General features: G+C 48.7%; 1 protein-coding gene across 1 annotated transcript in view; it reads right to left on the bottom strand.

Annotated features, from left to right (window-relative positions):
• LOC132079896 (gamma-aminobutyric acid receptor subunit gamma-4) overlaps positions 1–18666 on the bottom strand; it is a 43197-nt gene that overhangs the window by 15071 nt on the left and 9460 nt on the right. The window lies entirely within an intron of this gene.

The raw sequence follows: 18666 nt of genomic DNA on the forward strand, positions 1-18666 counted from the left end.
CAGGGCCAGGGGTGTGTGTGTGTGTGTGTGTTTGTGTGTTTGTGTTGGGACTGTTGGGGGACAGTCACCAGACTCAGTGCAGTGTGTGCAGGGTTGAGTGCTTGGCAGATACACTTTTAGACGTATAGGATAATAAAGTATAATAAAGTATTTCATTAGCCCTCACAGCATTGCTATACCATGACTTAGGAAGAGCCAAAGACTCTGTGTTCACTGCTGGGCTGAGCCTGGCCCTCTCCTGGAAAACCAGGACCATACAAACAAGACCTGAGCTTCCTCTTGGCAGACAGCTCAATACTCATTTTAAGCACAGGCATGAAGGGGCAGTGTGGACATTGGCTGAATTCAGCCTTAAGTTCAGCTCCTCTTTTCAATCACAGGCAGGGAAAGCTGCTCCCCAGCTGAGCAGGGAAGGCAAGCAGACAGCTCTTTTTGTTATTTACTGGGGTACAGCCCAGCCCTGTTCCACACACCTCATTTGTACAGAGAACAATGGTGGTGCTGTGCTAAAAAAAAGTTTATAAAAATGTAAAAATTAAAAAAAATGTAAATAAATCTAGTGGTAATCCACCCCTTGCTACAGGACTGAAAAGGGTTTATCTGAAAACTCAGAGCACTCTGGGTCCTTGGGTGGATACCCCTTGCTGGAGATTAGAAAAGAAAGCTGGGGTTGCATGGTCCAAGCTCTGAGTGAAACCAGTTAAAAATCCTGAGTATTTCACTGAAAAGAGATTTTCCACTATAATAAGGACTCCACTTTTGATGAGAGAGTGTGTCCTAGCTTTGGATAACTGGCAGATCTGAGAGGCAGCTCCTGCCTGGGTTGGACTGGCAGTAGCCCACACCATTAGCCCACCACTCTGCTGCTTGCTGCTGCAGCTCAGTTTGCTCCTTAAACTCCTTTTCAGCCTGCCTGAGAAGGTGCTAATTAATGCCATGCAGGAACAAGTCTGGCACTCAGCAGCTGTCTGAAGCAGACCCAGATCCAGTCCCACCAGTGCATGCTGCAGTCAGTCACCTGCTCCTGGGGTGACTTTTGATCCCTGTCACTGCTGCTGAACCCACACGACCCCCAGTGCCTCCCTCTCTTTTGTGTGCAGAGATGAAGAAAGTCTGACTTTGCCATCCCTCCCTCTCACTCTCCTCCTCCCTCTATTGATTTCTCTCGGTGGAATTTTTATGACTGCAGCACATCCTCCCCTGGCTGCCGGTTCAGAGGCGGCTCCTCCAGCCGTGCTGCTGCCTGGGACAGCGTGTCCTGTGGGGGACAGCTCCATCCTCCTCCCCTGGCAGCCAGCAGAGAGGAGTGATGGGTCCCCAGCATGTCCCCAGCACAGGAATGACATGGTGAGGGAAGAGATTTTGCCATCCCCGAGTCGCTCTCTGGGCTGATGCTTCACCCTGGTTAGGGGATGAGCAAAGGGGACAGGGACAGGGTCCCAAAGGATGTCCAAGGAGGGGAGAATGGGGACAGGTGCAGCACGTTCAGAGGGTGGCTTTGCCTCCACAGCTCACTCAAAGCAAACACAGAGTTAAGGACAGCAGCTCTCAGAGGGAAGTGCACAGGCAGGGCCACAGCCCAGAGCCAGGGGATGGGAGAGCCCATCCCAGCACCTGAATGTGCTCGATCTTATAGGAAATGCCCATCCCAGCACCCGAATCTGCTGGGTCTTATAGGAAATGCCCATCCCAGCACCTGAATGTGCTCGATCTTATAGGAAATGCCCATCCCAGCACCTGAATGTGCTGGATCTTATAGGAAATGCCCATCCCAGCACCTGAATGTGCTGGATCTTATAGGAAATGCCCATCCCAGCACCCGAATGTGCTGGATCTTATAGGAAATGCCCATCCCAGCACCTGAATCTGCTGGATCTTACAGGAAATGCAGGGCAACCCCAGCAAGGGGAGAATGATGCATCGAACTCCACTGATATCAGAAGGCTAATTAATTACTTTATTATACTGTATTATTCTATACACTATTACACTGAATCTGCACAAGCACCCAACTAAATTCAACTGCCCCGAATTCTGTCACTGTCTGCTGACCCACAGTGTGCACACACACCTGGCCCTGACAGGCCAAGGAAACAAAACACCATCATTCTTGGTAAACAATCTCCATATTGCATTCTACTTTGGCACAAATACAGGAGCAGCAACTGAGATAAGAATTGTTTTTTTCTTTCTCTAAGGTTCCTTGCTGTGATTCCCAGAAAATCCTTGGGAAGTTGTGCCTTGCTTTTCTCTGTGAAGGAGAAATGTGGCCACAGGATCACACTGGGTACTGCTCAGGTATAGGGTATGTGGTGATGGAGACATGTAAAAATGTGAAATAAAAGCAGCATTGGTGCAGCGTTGGGGCCAAAATAGCACAATATTTGACATATTCTCCCCCATCACTGCACGCCCTGTTTGAGTTCATGTGAGTTTACATAGCTCCTCCTAAGTAATATCTCTGGTGTAGGAGAAAGCAACCAAAACTGCAGAGATAAATTAATGTTTGATGTCACTATCAGTGTTTTAACTCCCAACTGGAGGCACTGGTGACATCTCACTTCTGGGCTGGCTGCTCAGTTGTGTCCTGCCTTCAAGTTCAGCATTCTAGTCTGGGATAATCAACGCTAACACTCTGCAAGAGTGGAGGGTCAGCTATCCCAGGGGCTTAGCATTTGTTCCCAAGCCCAGATTTTCAGGAGGGATCAGCATTAAAGAGCTCCTCCTGTGCCATTCATAGCCAGCCTTTGCAAAAGGTGTGGTGCACAAGTCATTCAGCTCTTGTGAAGCATCTGAGCTGTTACTGTCACTGTCCTGTGGTTTGATCTCATTTCAGTGGCTATTATTAGCACAGCTACTCACGAGGCAGAACTTGGGAGCTGAGCTGGCTCCCTTGCCTCCCTGTAGGGAGCCCATTGGGGGTTTTTGGCATTTACTAATGTATTTTCTTACAGAATTATCTGAGGCAAGATTTATACAAAAGTGCTGTGGCCTTTGGGACGACTTTTACCCTTCCAACTTCCTCCCCTGTGCTGTTGAGTGAGGAGCACTGTGTGTCCCCACTGGGGCTAAACCACAACAGCTCCTGAAGAATTCAGCACCCATTCCCACCAGGAACCCCCAGTGATGCTGAGGAGCTTGCATGGCTGGAGTTCTGCACTGATCAGATGTGGGATGGTGCTCAGACCCCTCTTTGGGTGTTATTTTGATCCCACTTAGCTGCAGGCATCTGCCAAGGTGATAAAGACAGGAGGTGCTTGCCCATGGGGTTCCTACAGCTTTTAGGGACTGCTGGAGGGGGATCTCAATGTGAAGCAGTCCAGGTTGTGTTATGGAAATTGCTCTTAATAATATATTAAGAATAAACTCTTCATGACCTTGGGAGAGTCCACTGATCAAAGCTGAGTAGCTGGAGTTTGGCAGGATGAGCTCAGCCCCTAAAACTCGGGGCACTGTAGTTTTTCTCTGCCCCTGTAGTTTTTCTCTGCCCCTGACACTCAGCCATCAGAAAGAGACTTCTCAATGCCTCGATTTCCCCATGTGGAAAAGGGTTATTGTAAAATACGCCCCCACCATTACTGCACCATCTGCTGTGCAGCACATGGAGGTTGTTAGCTCCTCTGTGAAGGCACAGGCATTTTTAGTGGCTTTAACAGAAGGAGCTAACGAAGGAAGGAGGAATTGCTTTAACAGTTTGGCCACACCATTTGGATCACACACGTGGGGTAGCACACACATGTTGGCACGCATGCAATATTACATCAAATTTCAGTCATGGAATAATAAACCCAACTCCCCACGAGGCAAACCCAGAGGGCTGCCTACCCCAAATGCTGTCACATGAGTTTATTCTGTGCTAAGGGATGCCCTGCAGCGTGTCCTCTGCTGGCTGAGTGTGCTCCAGCCCAGCCTTGCTGGCCCTGGGGCACTGTCATCACCTGGCACTGCTGCACACCCCCCCATCAGCCCTGGTTTTCCTCATGTGGGCAGCACAGATGCTGGTGGAAACACAGTTCCAGAGAATGGCATGACCTGAAAACATTCAATGGAAAGAATGGCGTTGGGTAAAAGAACATTTGTGAGAAATAAAAGGATGGGGAGCTGATGGGGGTATTTCATATTGGAAGAAAAAAAATAACAACAAAAAGATTTTTATTGTGCTTTCAAAGCCTTTCAGTTTTCAAAAGCGATGGCCTTGATGTGTGAAAAGTAATTTCTAAGAAAACCCCAAACATTTTCAATCCAAAAGAAAAGAGACTTGTTCAGAAATCAGCCTGTCCCCAGCACAGAGGAGCTGGGAGCTGGCCTTGTGTGCTACCCTGAGGCTTGTTCCTTGGGTTATCTCTGCTCCTTGGGCTGTCTCTGCTGCTCTGCCCTCACAGATGGGGAATCAGCCCACATTCCCAGTAAGATCTGACTTTAGGAACTCTGCTCTGGACCAAGTTCCACACCGGGTTCAGAGCAAATGTAATTTAGGGCTGCTGAGTTTCCGAACAACAGCTTAAACTCACAGGGTTTGCAGGAGAAGATTTGAAGTGAACAGTGTGTGTTTTCAGGTTACCTTACATACCAAACAAACACAGCTGGGCTCTGCCAAAGCATCCTTTCCAAGTGGCTTTTATCAAGTTTGTGTGTTCAGTTCAGCTGACCCCTCTCAAGAGTGCAATTAGTGGGAACCAGAGGGGCTGAGACCTTGTGGTTCCTCTGCTCCATTTATGAGTTGCTTTTTCCGTATTAAGAGCTCAGCTTTCTGCTAAATGCCAAAGAGAGGAGCAATGCCATAAGATGAACATGTCCATTTAAGTGGATGGCCTCCTAAATTAGGATAAAATGAAGTTTTAAATGTGGTTTTTGCAACTTCACTTGTATTCAACAGCAACAAGAAAAGCTCTGAACAGAGGGCTCAGAGACCTGGAAACACCTTCCTCAATTTTCCTCTGCTGGAGAGATAGTTTAGTCTCTTCCAACTCAGAATACTCTGTGAAAAATCCTAAATAACAGTGGGGCTGAGAGATTAATCTCCTAGACAGTCACTTTCTAGCTTTCATTGTTCTGATATTTGTTTTTACTCACAGAGCTCCCTTCCCTCTTCACCTCCGAGCAAATCCCTCGCTGCAGTCCAATAAAGCAGGGACAGCATTTCAGGTGCTCTGACGTGAGTGTGATGTGGCCATGCTGCCAATCACACAGCCAAGCAAAGCAAATGTCACAGGCATCTCAGGGATGCTGAAATTCAGGGAATTCTCAGAAGTTCTTTCTTAGAGGACACCCAGGAATGGGGTGAGTTTTTTTCAAGGGCTGGTAGGACACTCTGTGCTCACCATGTCCAGCCCTGCCCAGGTGAGCATTTTCCTCTCCAGGATGCCCCAAACACTTTTCCAGCCTGCAAACATCTCAGACAAATCCTGGCTTGCACCACACATGTGTCTCCACATCTCAGGGAACACATTCTACAATAGTAAAAAGTCTGGAGATGCCTTCAAGAGTAAATAAACAACCTAAATAAGATAACTGTATGTTGAAGATTGCAATGCAAGATGTTTTCAATTACCATCTACCATGGCAGATTATCTTTGTCAAGGGGGCAGTTTGCCTTATCTCTTTGAGTGACCACATTCACTCCTCCCTTGGGAGGGGGCATCTGCTGATAACAGCTATTGAATGTCACTGCATGGCTGATAAGAACTGCAGCATCCCACTGGGAGATGTGAGCCCAGAGGGAGGAGCCAAGCATTCCTACCTGGATATAATCTGGAGATTCTGGAACACCAGCACAGCTTCTCCACTGGATTGCCCAGAGGAACAGCAGCTGCCTCCTCTTCCCCTGGATCTTCAGAGGAAGAATCCATCCTTCTCTACAGGATCCCTGCTCCAGCAGAACCACCCCTGACACTGCAGGAGGGCTGAGCCACAATTCCAATGGGACTGCCACCAACACCCTGACCCACAGGGTGTCAGGTTGGGTTCTGACTCTGCCAGTGTTGTTCATGTGTACTGCATTGTTTATTTTATTCTTTCTTTTTTTCTTTTCCCTATTAAAGAACTGCTATTTCCTGCTCCCATATTTTTGCCTGAGAGCCCCTTAATTTAAAATTTATAGTAATTGGGAGGGGTGGGGGGGGTTTACATTCTCCATGTCAGGGGAGGCTTCTGCCTTCCTTAGCAGACTCCTGTCTGTCCAAACCAAGACACTGTAGTTTAGAATAATCTTGATATCTGAATGCACCCCTTGTTGTCCCCCCAACTGGTGGGCAGGGATGTGCTGCTGGGCATGACATGTGTGGGCAGCCAGCAGAGGGGACAGGCATCAACAGCACGTGCTGTTTCCAACACTGAGCACTGCAGGGACTGCCTGGGCAGTGCCAGGCTTGTCCCAGCTCTCCCATTAGCAGTGTGGGACACCTCACTTGTGGCCACCTCCATGGCCCTGCTCTGGGTGAGATCTGTCTCTCCAACACAACGATCAGAATAATGCGAATATAAATTTAATTCCACCTCCAAGGTCCTCTTCCCCTGAAATCAGACCCCAGAGAGATTTCTGGACATGGTGCTGGAGTGGCTGGGGGAGCTCTCAAGTACAGCAGGAGCAGAGTTGTGATGATCTGTGCTTTCAAGGTGACACACTGAACTTCCCATCTGTTTCACTTCTGCAGCAGCACTGGCAGCGCTGTCCTTGCCTGAATGTCTTTTGCCTCTGTCCAGGGAATCTCAGATGAAACAGAGTTCTTTTTTTAATACAAACGTGCTATTAAAAACCATCTCCATGTCCTGTGCTCATGCCAGGAGCTGTCAAACAAGTCATGCTATAAATGCTGCTCTGTCAATTGCAAACTCCCCCAGTCACGGCTTGCTCACCCCTGGAGCTGGCAGATGGGAACTGGACAGGGCTTTCAAACCTGTGCTGCCTCCTGAGAGCCCCATCTGCCTGCTCCCTGCACCTCTGCTCCTTCCCGCTGCCGTGGATGTGCAGGTGGGGACATCTAAAAGGCAGGTTTTACCCTCCTGACAGCCAATCACCCCAAATCCTTTCTTCAGAGATGTTCTCTCCTGCCCTGCAGTGATGTTACCTCCTCCCAGGCAGCCCCAGAGTGCCCATTCCTCCTTCCATGGGCTCTCCCTGTGAGCCCCAGGGGCACAGGACCTGCACGTGTGTGTGTGTGTGTGTGTGTGTGTGTGTGTGTTTTAGCATCTGTTAGCAGCCATCACCCAGAGGACTGAGGAAAGTCCTTGAGGCCAGACATGACATCAGCCAGGCTCTGCTCTGCAGAAGCACAAGTCTGTCTGCACTGCCCCTGATGAGGTTATTTCTGAAAAGGCAGAGATGTGGACATGGGATGCTCTATGCAGGTGGGGCAGAAATGATTAAAGGGGAAGGTACTGAACACTGAAATATTATGCAAAGCACCTCAGGGAAGGAGCCACCTCCTTTTAGCTTGATTTTTTTTCCTCCACACTCAGGAGAGGACCTGCTCTGGGTGCAAAGTCACGTGGAAATTCTGATGCAAATAAACATGCAGCCCAGTTTCCACGATCTCTGGAAAATACCTGGGCAAAGCCAGGTTTGTGCAAAGTCTTGTCTTCATGTCACACCTCACTGCTAAAAGCTTAACTACTCCCTACAATGTTAAAGGAACTTTGTGCAAAAGGAGAAAGCAGGTGGGGAAAGAGAAGAGGGGAGGATGGAAGATGTGAGTGCAGAGCAGCAGAGATAACATAGGATAATTGGAGGAGAATATTTTACACTTTGGGCCGGTGCTGTTGTTCATCTGTCCTTCTGGCTTATGGGATGTTTGAGAAGGCAAAAGGAAATTTTCTTGGGAAGGGCTGGAACACAAAACTTCTCACTGCATACAATTAACTCCCCGGGACTGCTCCCCCAGAACAGCTTGACAAGATTCAGATGAGAAGCTGGAATTTCCTTAATTGCATTTCCCATTCCCGTGCCACCCACTGTGACTAAAATGAAACTCTGGGATGGGCAGTGCAGAACTGCCCAGGAGTGGGGAGCAGCTGCTGCAGCCCTGCTCTGTGAGAAACACTCACTCACTCCCAACAAACACTGGTGTGGGATTGATGTGGGTAGCACGGTCAGGACGGATGGAGAAGAGAGATCTCTGCAGCCAGGGCTGGGATTTGGGGTTCATTGCAAAGGGCCTGGGTGCAGGGCCCTGCTGGGATTTGGGGTTCATTGCAAAGGGCCTGGGTGCAGGGCCCTGCTGGGAGCTGCCAAACACAGCTCAGAGCAGCAAAGAGAGAAGAGAGGGGGAGAGGATGAGAGGGTGAGAGAGTAAAAGGGTAAAAGGGGTGAGAGAGTAAAAGGGTAAAAGGAGTAAGAGCGTAAAAGGCAAGAGCTAAGAGACAAGAGGTAAGAGTGCGAAGTTCTCATCACAATACCATAAATCTTCTTCTGTGTTGAATATTCTGATTCTCACTAACCAATCTAGTACAAGATACAAATCCTACAGCATTTCCATACAGTCTATAAGAATCATTGCATTACCATACTGTGTTACATTTTAAACCCTAAAAACTCCTCTTTGGGCCCCTTCTGCCAAGCTGGCAGGGTCTGCTCTGACCCTTGACCTGTCTGCAAGCAGAGGGTGTTGTTTCATAAAAGGGGATCACCTTCAGCCAGGCACACCATTGTTTTCCAGTTGTTCAGTAACTGAGGGATCTCAAAGCTTGCTTTCATTTCAATCTCACTTATAGTTTCCATATTCTCCAAATCTTTTGCCAGGCAATCATATTTATAAGGCTTTCCTGTTTCATCTTCCCCAAAACACTGAGCTCTGGCAAACCACCTCTGCTGGCAGCACGTTCAGAGGGTGGAGGATCCAGCAGAGCCCAGGCCTGGCCTGAGAAAGGTCAGTGCACCCCAAGTCCCTGGGATGCCACCCATGCTATGGAAATGCTGGCACTGGCCAGGAGAAAAACCACCTGTAAAAATCGCTGTCTCATTCTCACCATCAAGGTAAAAAAAGGACATTCAAACCACCTGAAAAAGATCTGTTTTCACAAAAGGGGATCAGTTTGTACCCTCTGCAGTGATCCTCACTGCTGACCCCATTCTTTCCCAGCCCCAGGTGAAGGAAGAGATGGGAAAGTGTACTCTACTTCACCAGCTCTTTCAAGGAATCTGTTTCATGTTGTCTCTCATGCCCCCTTGCTGTGCTTACCACCTCTCTCTTCCTGCCCTGCCAGTTCCTTGATATTCCTTCTCTCTGCCTCATTTTGTTTTTCCCTTTGCAGTTCTTTTCAAGCCACCACACGATCACAGCCCAGCCCTAATGAGATTTGAAGGGAGCACCAGGCTGTGGAAAGCAGCTGGGAGAAACTAATCAGGTTACAAAAAAAGAACACTTTCTCTGTGCTCCCCTGTTGGGCACTGGGAGGGCAGAGCAGCAGGAGTGCAGTTGCAGAAGGGTTACCAGGGAAGCTGATTCCCTTCTCCAGGCACAAATCCACACTCCAGGCCAAGTGGGGAGGCCATCTGGCACTCAGGTCACCAGCCCTGGGCCTGCTGAGCTCTGCTCCTGAGGGCTGCTCACTTCCCATGGCACCTGGTGGGTGCAAACCACTCTCCTCAGAAATGAGGGATTGATATTCCCAGCCTTTTTTTTTTTTCCTTCTCCCAACTGCTTTGTACACTCTCTGCCTGCTGTAGATGCCTCCTTTGAGACTCAACCACTTGACCTTCCCCAGCTCCCCTCAATGACTTCAGAACATCTTTGGGAAGTGGTGAAAAACATAAAGGCTCTGTTTTCTACACAGCAGTGTAAGAAATACTCTGGCAGATCTTGTATATCCCAGAATTATACACAGAAAGAAACCAAACAAAATTATACACAGAAAGAATTGTACACAGAAAGAAACCAAACAAAATCCAGGAGCTGGACAGCACATCTTTAATGCTCCTTACCAAATTCCAGCACCTGGACTTGGCTTTGGCTTTTTGTGAGAGCAGAAATACTGAGGTATTTTCATCTTGCTGGTCCAGAGAGAGGAACCAGGGTCCATTGAGCCTTCTCACAAGAAACAGAGTCATGTGAGAGACTAAGGCTGCAGTCCCTGGACATGCCAGCTCATGGAAGGAAATGGTTCATCCTGAATGTTACAGGTCTCCCTGCCTTCAGCTTTTCAAGAACCAAACGAAGATCACCCATTTGTCATCTGAACTTCACCCCTATGGCTGTGAGAGCAGAAATACTAAGGTATGGCTGAACAACCAACCCAACTCCCTGAAGCTTTCCCCACTCCTCTACCCTGCTGCTCTGCTTCCTCTCCTTGCCTTTACCACACTGCTGAGGTGGCTCTGGGTGGCTGTGGAGGAGAATGACAGACTAAAGGCCACCCTCTGCTGTGGGAGGCATCACAGGTGGCAAATGTGGAGGGAGAGAGGAGCTGATTGAGGGGAACTGTCAGAAACAAAGCTTCCAGCATTTGGAGAATCCCCAGTGTGACCTCCCCTGCTCCCCAGCCACATGGAGACAAGGTGTTCCCCCACCCACACTCCCCAGTGTTTTGGTTCACACCTCCCACGGGCATCTGCCTTCAGGGGGGAGCCTCCAGCACCACCTGCAATTCCCCTGTGGAACAAAGCTGATCAGATGGCTGGAGCCATTCCTGGTCAGGGAACAAGCACACGAATTCCAACTGCAGCTCAGGGAACAAACACACAAATCCTCACCACGGAGTTCTCTGGAGTGGAGATGGACACACAAGGCTTTTGCCAGGGTCTCCAGCCATCATGCCCCTTTATTTCCCCACCCACAGTGCCCCAAGCAGCCAGCAGGATCCCTCTGGGGCCGTGCAAAGCTGGGAACTGGGAGCTGCTGGGGCAGTGCTGGTGTGAAATGGCAGCAGCGTCCACCTGCCCACCCACTGACCGCATCTCACCAAGCTGGAGCCACAGAGACACCAAAGCAACTTGAAAAGATGTGAGGAGAAGCAAAGCCCCAGGAAGGCTCACACTGGCTTCTCACTTCCAATCTGTACCACGGGCAATTAAACCCTTCCTGTGCATGGAGATGGGATGCAATAATCGGAATATTCTGCTTTTAGCAGCGAGGCATGAAGAGGTCCTTGAAGCATATTGATTATGGTCACCCACAAGCACTGAATTCTGAGAAATGGTCTCCATTTTGTGACACATTTAGAGCAGGCAGATTTCACAACAGCCTTTTAAGGGAAATGGTAGGATGGCTTCATCTGGGAATGCATGGAAATAAATAGAACTGATTTGTACTGGAAAAAAAAAAAAAGGTGTTTTGCTCAAAATAAATTAAAATTGTCAAACCCCAAAATGAATTACCTCAACCTTATAATTTCATTCAAAAACTTCTTTTTCTTCAGCAAGCTAACAAAATATTTCGTTTTACTCTTATCTAGTTGATGCACTTCACTTTGACGTTTATTTCCAAATACTCATTTTCTTGCTTTACTTATGCAGGACAGAATTTATCACCATATGAAGAGCAAATCAAAACAATCTGATGAAACCAAATGTAAATGTTTTGATTGTCCCTGAACCCATTTCTCCTTGGAAATGCTGAAGAATTCTGGCTGTTTGTCCCAAGTGGGAGGGGAGAATGAGCGGATCTCTCCTATGATGCTGCTGTTTGTCCTAGACCAGAAACCTTGCCCTCAAACCCTGGCCTCTAACCAGCTCTGGGGCTTGATTCTCACACACCTGAAATATCCTATCCTCTCCTGCAGAGATTTCTAAGGCCTTCAGTTCAAATAAATCAACTCTGCCTAAAAATCATTCAGCCCAGCGAGTGACAACTATTGGTACAGCTCACAGTCCATATATCTGTCAAGTTTGACACAGCAGCGCTCTCCCTTTGACTTGCAAGAATCAATTTAATGAGGGTCAGAGCACAGATCAGTAGCTGGATCACACACAGCCTCCTGCCCTGTCCATGAGCATAGCCTGGGGATCTGCAGGGCAGCTCCTTTGGGGTGGCTGAGGTGGAACCAGCCATGTTTTGCATCCCCTGCAGTGCAGTGGGCACGGCCGAGTGCCCACCCTGCAGCAATGCAGCCCCTGCATCACAGCAGAGCCTCTTTGAATGGCCTGCCAAGCTGAGAGCCAGCAGCAGGGACATCCCTCCAGCCTGGGTCAGACCCCAGCAAGGACACTCCCCTCGTCACTGAAAAGTGTCCCTGTGGCCCTTTACCAAGCAGGAAGCCCCACTGCTGGCAGAAACATGTGGAAAGGGGGACTGGGTGCAGCTGCTACGACCCCAGACTGTAGGAAAGGTTTCCTGTGGGTAAGGGTGAGGAGGCTTTTCAGCCTTTGCTTTCCTTCTTCGCCTCTGAATCTGTTACATGATTATTGGAGAATGTTCAGGTTCCCCTGAATGTTAGAGACCATCTTTCTGGTATTTAATCTGGTAAATTTCTCCAATCCACTCTGCATCTTCTCTAGAATGAGGGCTGACATTTCTAGAGGGACTGATGAGACCCCTGACCCAGGAGTAGACCCAGGCATGGAAAATCCTGAGTGGTGTGGGAAATGGGAGGGTATGGGCCAAATCCTGCAGGAATTCTCTGACCCCATAGCCATTATGCTCTCGGGTCAGGCACAGTGAGCACAGCAGCTCCTTGGGTGCCACCGGCGCATCCTTCCCAGGCTGCCTGCAGAGGTTCAGGGCCAGCAAATCCCCTCTGCATTCAGCCCAGCTGAGGAAATGCGAGTTTTCTCCAGAGGCTGGCACGAAATGAATGAGGGATTGAGTCATTGCTGCCAGCAGAAGGGCGGAAATGGGATCCGTGAAGGAATTTACAAGAGCCGATTACTTCATTATGGATGTTGATTTATCCGTGCTGCCCCAGGGCCAGAGGCTGGCCCGGCTGTGGCTGCGGGAGGCACCTGTGTGCCAGCACTGATGCTGCAGTTTAAGAAACCTTTAAGTACAGCCACATTCCCCATTTAGCACCAGGCTGCGAGCGCAGATGTTAATTAACTTTAGGGCTTTGCTCTCCAGAAATGTCTCCGAGGAAAAGAGGAAAAGCTCTTTCCCTGCCCCCAGGAGGCCACTGTCCAGATTTTCAGGTTTTATTTAGCTCCAAATTTCAGATGCAAACCTCCAGCTTTTCACTGATAACAGACTCCTTGAGTTTTCTGCACAGCCTGTAAATAAAATACCAACATGGATGTCACACAGAAAATATCTGGAGGGGATTAGTGTATGTTCTGGATAATAAAAGGAGCTGGCTGAATTATTCATAGTGAATAAATCAGCTCTTTTCCATTTTGGAAGCAAACTTTGACAATTCTGGAAGCTCTTGGGATATGTTTAGGATGGCAGCAGCTTATTTATTCCATTAGACCTTTAGTTGCAGCCCGTGGTTTGTCCCACACAAGTCACACGTGGTTGGTGTCATTTCTCAATGGCCTAAGGGGGGTTTTGTACGGAAAGACAAACTTTTCATGAGGAGAGATGCTGCCCTTCTGTACCTGTGAACACCAGCATGAGGGACAGTGCCTGCTCCTGAGCATCAGGGAACCAGGAGATGTGAGCCCTCTCCAAGCACACGAGGATTTTGAAGATGCAATAAATGCGGCACAGCTCCGAGCCATCACTCAGGCACGGAGAACAACAGCCAGAAAAAGCACTGGGGCTGTTAGTGAGCAACACCACCTCCCAACACTTTAAATTTCTGTGATCTACATCCTTATCAGGGACCAAAACCCAGGCTAGCCCATGAGTGTGTCCTGCAGAACCCCAGCAGGTTCGTGCTGATGGCCAGCCCTCGGCAGAGCACTGCAGTGTGCTTTAGGCACTGCAATCCACCCTAAAGTGGGTGCATCTGGGCTGTTGCCTCCCAGACAGATGATTTGTGAAGGATTTTTAAGTCCTTTCAGTTGAGAAGTGCTGTGCAACTGCTGGAACCTATTATTATCAGGGAAGGAGGGGGGAGGTAGCAGATTTCCTTTACCTATAGGCTTATCTTGTGCTCCAGAGCAACACAGTGGAGCATTTTAAACAGCGTGCCATTTTCAAGTCATTTCCTTCCTACTTATTCCAAAGCAGCCAAAGCTAAGTATAATCAAGACTTAAGTGTTCCTCAGAGCCATACAATTATTACTGGTCTTGGTTTCCCTGTCTTTTAGGGGAGAAAGGAAGGAATTAACCCAAGCCTTGCAGCGGGACAGTCACAGGAGCTGCTTTAACAGAGCACTTTTTGGGATGTGGCTCAGCTTCCCCAGGCTCTAGCTGCCCCAGGGCTCTCTGCAACGCTGGCTTAAGTTCTGTAGATCTCTGGTCCCCTCTCAGGGGTCTCTGGGGGAGCTCAGCCCTTCCCAAGCAGCTGCTGCCTCGGATTGTGATCCGGAGCTCAGCCACCCGCAGCTCTGAGTGGAGCATCAGTCCTTGGAGAAGGGCTCTGCAGACACCCACTGCCGCCCTGGCCCGCTCAGCCATCTCCCCACGAGCCAGGGTGAAGTGCCCCAGGTCCCCAAGCTCTCTCTGGAAGTGCCCCAGGTCCCCAGGCTCTCTCTGTCACATCATCCCCTTGCTAAGCACCAGCCCTTGTCAGCTTTAACTTGGAGAGCCAAGCCTCCCTGCCTGCCTCCTCGGGATTTACATGAAAGGAGTCAGTGGGGGGTTCTCTTCATTCATGCTGGGCTTATACTTCTAAATTATGAAGTGTGTCAAATGAGGATTCAATTTATATTTAACAAGACAATGTTTGTAAATTAATTATTCATCAGCTGATAACGAATAAACTTTTCCCTCTTCCCTTCCCTCCTCCTTTTTCGCAGCATCTCCACAAATGCACCCTACGTGCAAATCTATTAAATGCTTTCTGCAGTACTCCAGATGTGGGAAAATATGTTTTTCACCCTCAATTTTGTGAGTGTGTAACTAATGTAGTCAAGCAGAGCATTATGAATTTAAGAGTGTGCAGCTTCTCCTTCATAAAGAGGCAAGGAGGGAAAGCCAACACTTTTATTTGGACATATCACCTTCAGGTTCCAGCCCCCCACTCACAGGCAGAGATAAGAAAACAATTTGCTGTAACAATGGAGATAGGAGCTCAGAACCCCCACTGGAAATCACAGGCACTTCCGAGGCAGCAGAACCTGGCCCCTGCTGAATGATGGAGGCAAATTTTGCTCTTTCCATCTTTATTATCGTTAAGTAATGAGATTGAGGTGGTGTACAACACCAGCAGAAGGGCTGTCATTCTGTTTTGCTACAGAATTTGGCACACAAGGGCATCTCCTCCTCACACAGCAAACAGAGGAGCCCCCAGCACCCAAACCAGCCCTTGGTGCAGTGCCTCTGATCCCACACACCTGAGGCAGGTAACCAAGGATGACTGAAATGTCTCCATCCACCTTTGCCAGGAGGCTGCCACAGTGTCTGGACCATGCTCTCAGTCTGGCTCCTTGAGCCTCACGCCTGGTTTTGTGTAAGAAAAGAAGAAAAGGACATTCAGCTCTGGCCTCTGGGAGGAATCTGAGAAGCTCTGGGCAAGATTTGCTCCATCCCCAGGCTCAGAACAGAAGCACTTCTCCCCCTCTCACTCATTCTGTCCCTCACGGACACTTCAGGGACGTCCTCAGGACTGAGAGACACTCAGCCCCAATAGCTGGCACCTGCTTTACTTTCATTTTCTGAGAGTTAAGCATCCCTAAAGGAAGGTGATCCAGAGCTCTAGGTGCCCTTGACACCAGTTAAAGCTATAATCTATAGCAATAAAGCCATTACAAAACAAAACCAGGAACAAATCCCTCCAGCAAACAACCAGTCAGCGAAAAATCTGAACCCAGAGTCTCCTCCCTGGCACCTCTCCCCACAAACATGCTCAGAGAACGAAGGCAGGGCTTTGCATCAGGCTGAGCTTCTGATAAGCTAGAGACACCTCAGCACTGTGTAAATGGGAATCTAATTGGGCATCCAGCTGAAGACATAGCTGCAGCACCGTGGGTGATAACTCATTTGGCTCCAGGGGCTGCTGGCCAGTGCTCAGTAGCTGCAGAGCTCTGGAGGGGCTCATGGCCAGTGCATCCTTCCCCTGATGGTGTAAACGCAGCTTCATACCATCCTGAGAGGTGCTGAGTGCCCCAATCCCACCCAAAGATCCACGGGGCTGGGGAGGAAATGCCAGTCCATGCAGTGATTGGGGTAAAGAGCTGTGGGACTTGATGGTCTCACTTTTTCCCCTGTCCCACCTCCTGTCCTTGAACCACCTTCTAGCTCTGCTTCTGGTCACTGCCACATTGTCCTTGGAGAGCACAGAGGGTCCTTTCCCTCAGAAAGAGGGAATACAATCTGATAGAATATTCTGAATATTTTTCAGAATAAAATCTGCTCAGCCACCTAAACTGGAGACAAGACTGCCATTCTGGTGTACAAAAGATATCAGGAAATCACTTTCCATTTCTTCCTGCTCCAAAGCTGCCCACCTTCTGCTGACTCCTGAATGTTAATGTTATTTATGACAAGTGATTGATGAGGGAATGCAGAATTCACACCCAGCACAGGGCATTTTCAAATCACCTATTCATTTTTAAGGACCGGAATCAGTTTTGTATCCTGACGTGATTTATCATTTGGAGGCTGGGCAGTGGCTATGCAGGACCAGCTCCCAGTCCCTGACAGAGCACCAGCAGGATGAAGACAGCAGTGAGACATTAACCCTTTGAGGGTGAGCATCACAGGAGACCAGGATTTAAACCAGATAAGTTGGAGCCTGTTGCAGACAACTTTTAGGAAAAATCCTTTCCTTAGGACTTTTCCTCCTGAGAAGCCGTGAGGCCTCAGGAACAAAATGTAAACAATGGTTATCTGCTGCTGTGGAATGCAACAGGTGAATCTGTGATTGGTCTCGTGTGGTTGTTTCTAATTAATGGCCAATCACAGTCAGCTGGCTTGTCCAAGACAGAAGCTTTTGTTATCATTCCTTTCTATTCTATTCTTAGCTAGCCTTCTGATGAAACCTTTTCTTCTATTCTTTAATATAGTTTTAATGCAATATATATCATAAAATAATAAATCAAGCCTTCTGAAACATGGAGTCAGATCCTCGTCTCTTCCCCAATCTGAAAACTCCTGTGAACACAGTCACAGGAGCCTTCTACTCTAGCAGCATGTCAGGCCATCCTGTGGCCTCCAGCTGCAGATTTATAGGCCACAGTGGTCCAGGCAAACAGCCACAGCAATGCTGCTGTGTCTCTGAAAAGCAGAACTTGGTTTTTTGTCTTCTACACAGCCTATGTGAGAGAGAAATATTTACATAAGGCACTGTCACGGCAATGCACGTAAAGGAGATCAATGGGACATTTCCCCTCCAGTGGCCCTTCCAGCCTACACAAGCCTCTCTGTCTGTGGCACAGTGAAATGTCAACCATGGGCTCAAGAGAGATCTAGCTCTGAGACAAATTCTAGGTCCCTTCCCTTGGAAATGTGCATTTCCTCAGGTTGTGCATGGGGAAAAGGCAAGATGGGGCACTGGGATGGGCCTGCCCCTGGGAGAGGGCACAGCTTCTCAGGTTGGGAGAAGCTGTACTGTTGGGGAAGATGAAACAGGAAAGCCTTATAAATATGATTGCCTGGCAAAAGATTTGGAGAATATGGAAACTATAAGTGAGATTGAAATGAAAGCAAGCTTTGAGATCCCTCAGTTACTGAACAACTGGAAAACAATGGCATGGCCAGCTGAAGGGAATCCCCTTTTGATGGAACAACACCCTCTGCTTGCAGACAGGCCCAAGGCTCAGAGCAGACCCTGCCAGTTTGGCAGAAGGGGCCCAAAGAGGAGTTTTTAGGGTTTAAAATGTAACACAGTGTGGTAATGTAGTGATTCTTATAGGTTATATGTAAATGCTATAGGATTTGTATCATCTTGTACTAGATTGGTTAGTGAGAATCAGAATATTCAACACAGAAGAAGATTTATTGTATTGTAGCAGGAACCTTGCTCCCTTACCTTTTTTACTCCCTTACTCTCTCACCCTCTCTCCCCCTCTCTTCTCTCTTTGCTGCTCTGAGCTGTGTTTGGCAGCTCCCAGCAGGGCCCTGCCCCCAGGCCCTTTGCAATAAACCCCAAGTTCCAGCCCTGGCTGCAGAGATCTCTGTCTCTGTCCAGCCTGACCATCCTACCCCTCAACACTCCTACACTGTACCAACAGGGACAGAGTGGGAATGACATGTCCCCAGCACAGACCATCCATCATGTGTTTGATGCCAGCCTGCCAGGGCCTGGCAGGACCCACAGAATGACTTAATTCACTGCATCAGCATGGGAAAGCAAACAAACACCAAAGAACTGGGTGAAGCAGCCAAGTCTAGAGGTGACACTGTGGCAGCTTTGTCACTGCCCTTTCCTCTTGCTTCAGGACACCACAGAGCAGGATGCAGCCTCTCCCAAGAGCAGGGGGAAATATACAGGGTACAGATAGCAGAAATCTGAGGCATTAAGACTTGGGCCTAGCTGCTTTCAGTATCTTTAATATCACCTCAATCTCGCGGGAAAAGGTTTCACAGTACAAGGGCATCACAGGTTCAAGCTTAAGAAGATACCTAAGGGAACAAGGAAGGAGAGATATCCCTGGAGATGTCATATGGAGGTGTCTCAAGACCACAGGTGAATTCTGGGACCCTGGGGAGACCCCTGGACTGGTCCCTCAAAACTGTCCACGCTGAGCAGTTT

Source organism: Ammospiza nelsoni, chromosome 15, assembly GCF_027579445.1.
Source record: "Ammospiza nelsoni isolate bAmmNel1 chromosome 15, bAmmNel1.pri, whole genome shotgun sequence".
Lineage (NCBI taxonomy): Eukaryota > Metazoa > Chordata > Aves > Passeriformes > Passerellidae > Ammospiza > Ammospiza nelsoni.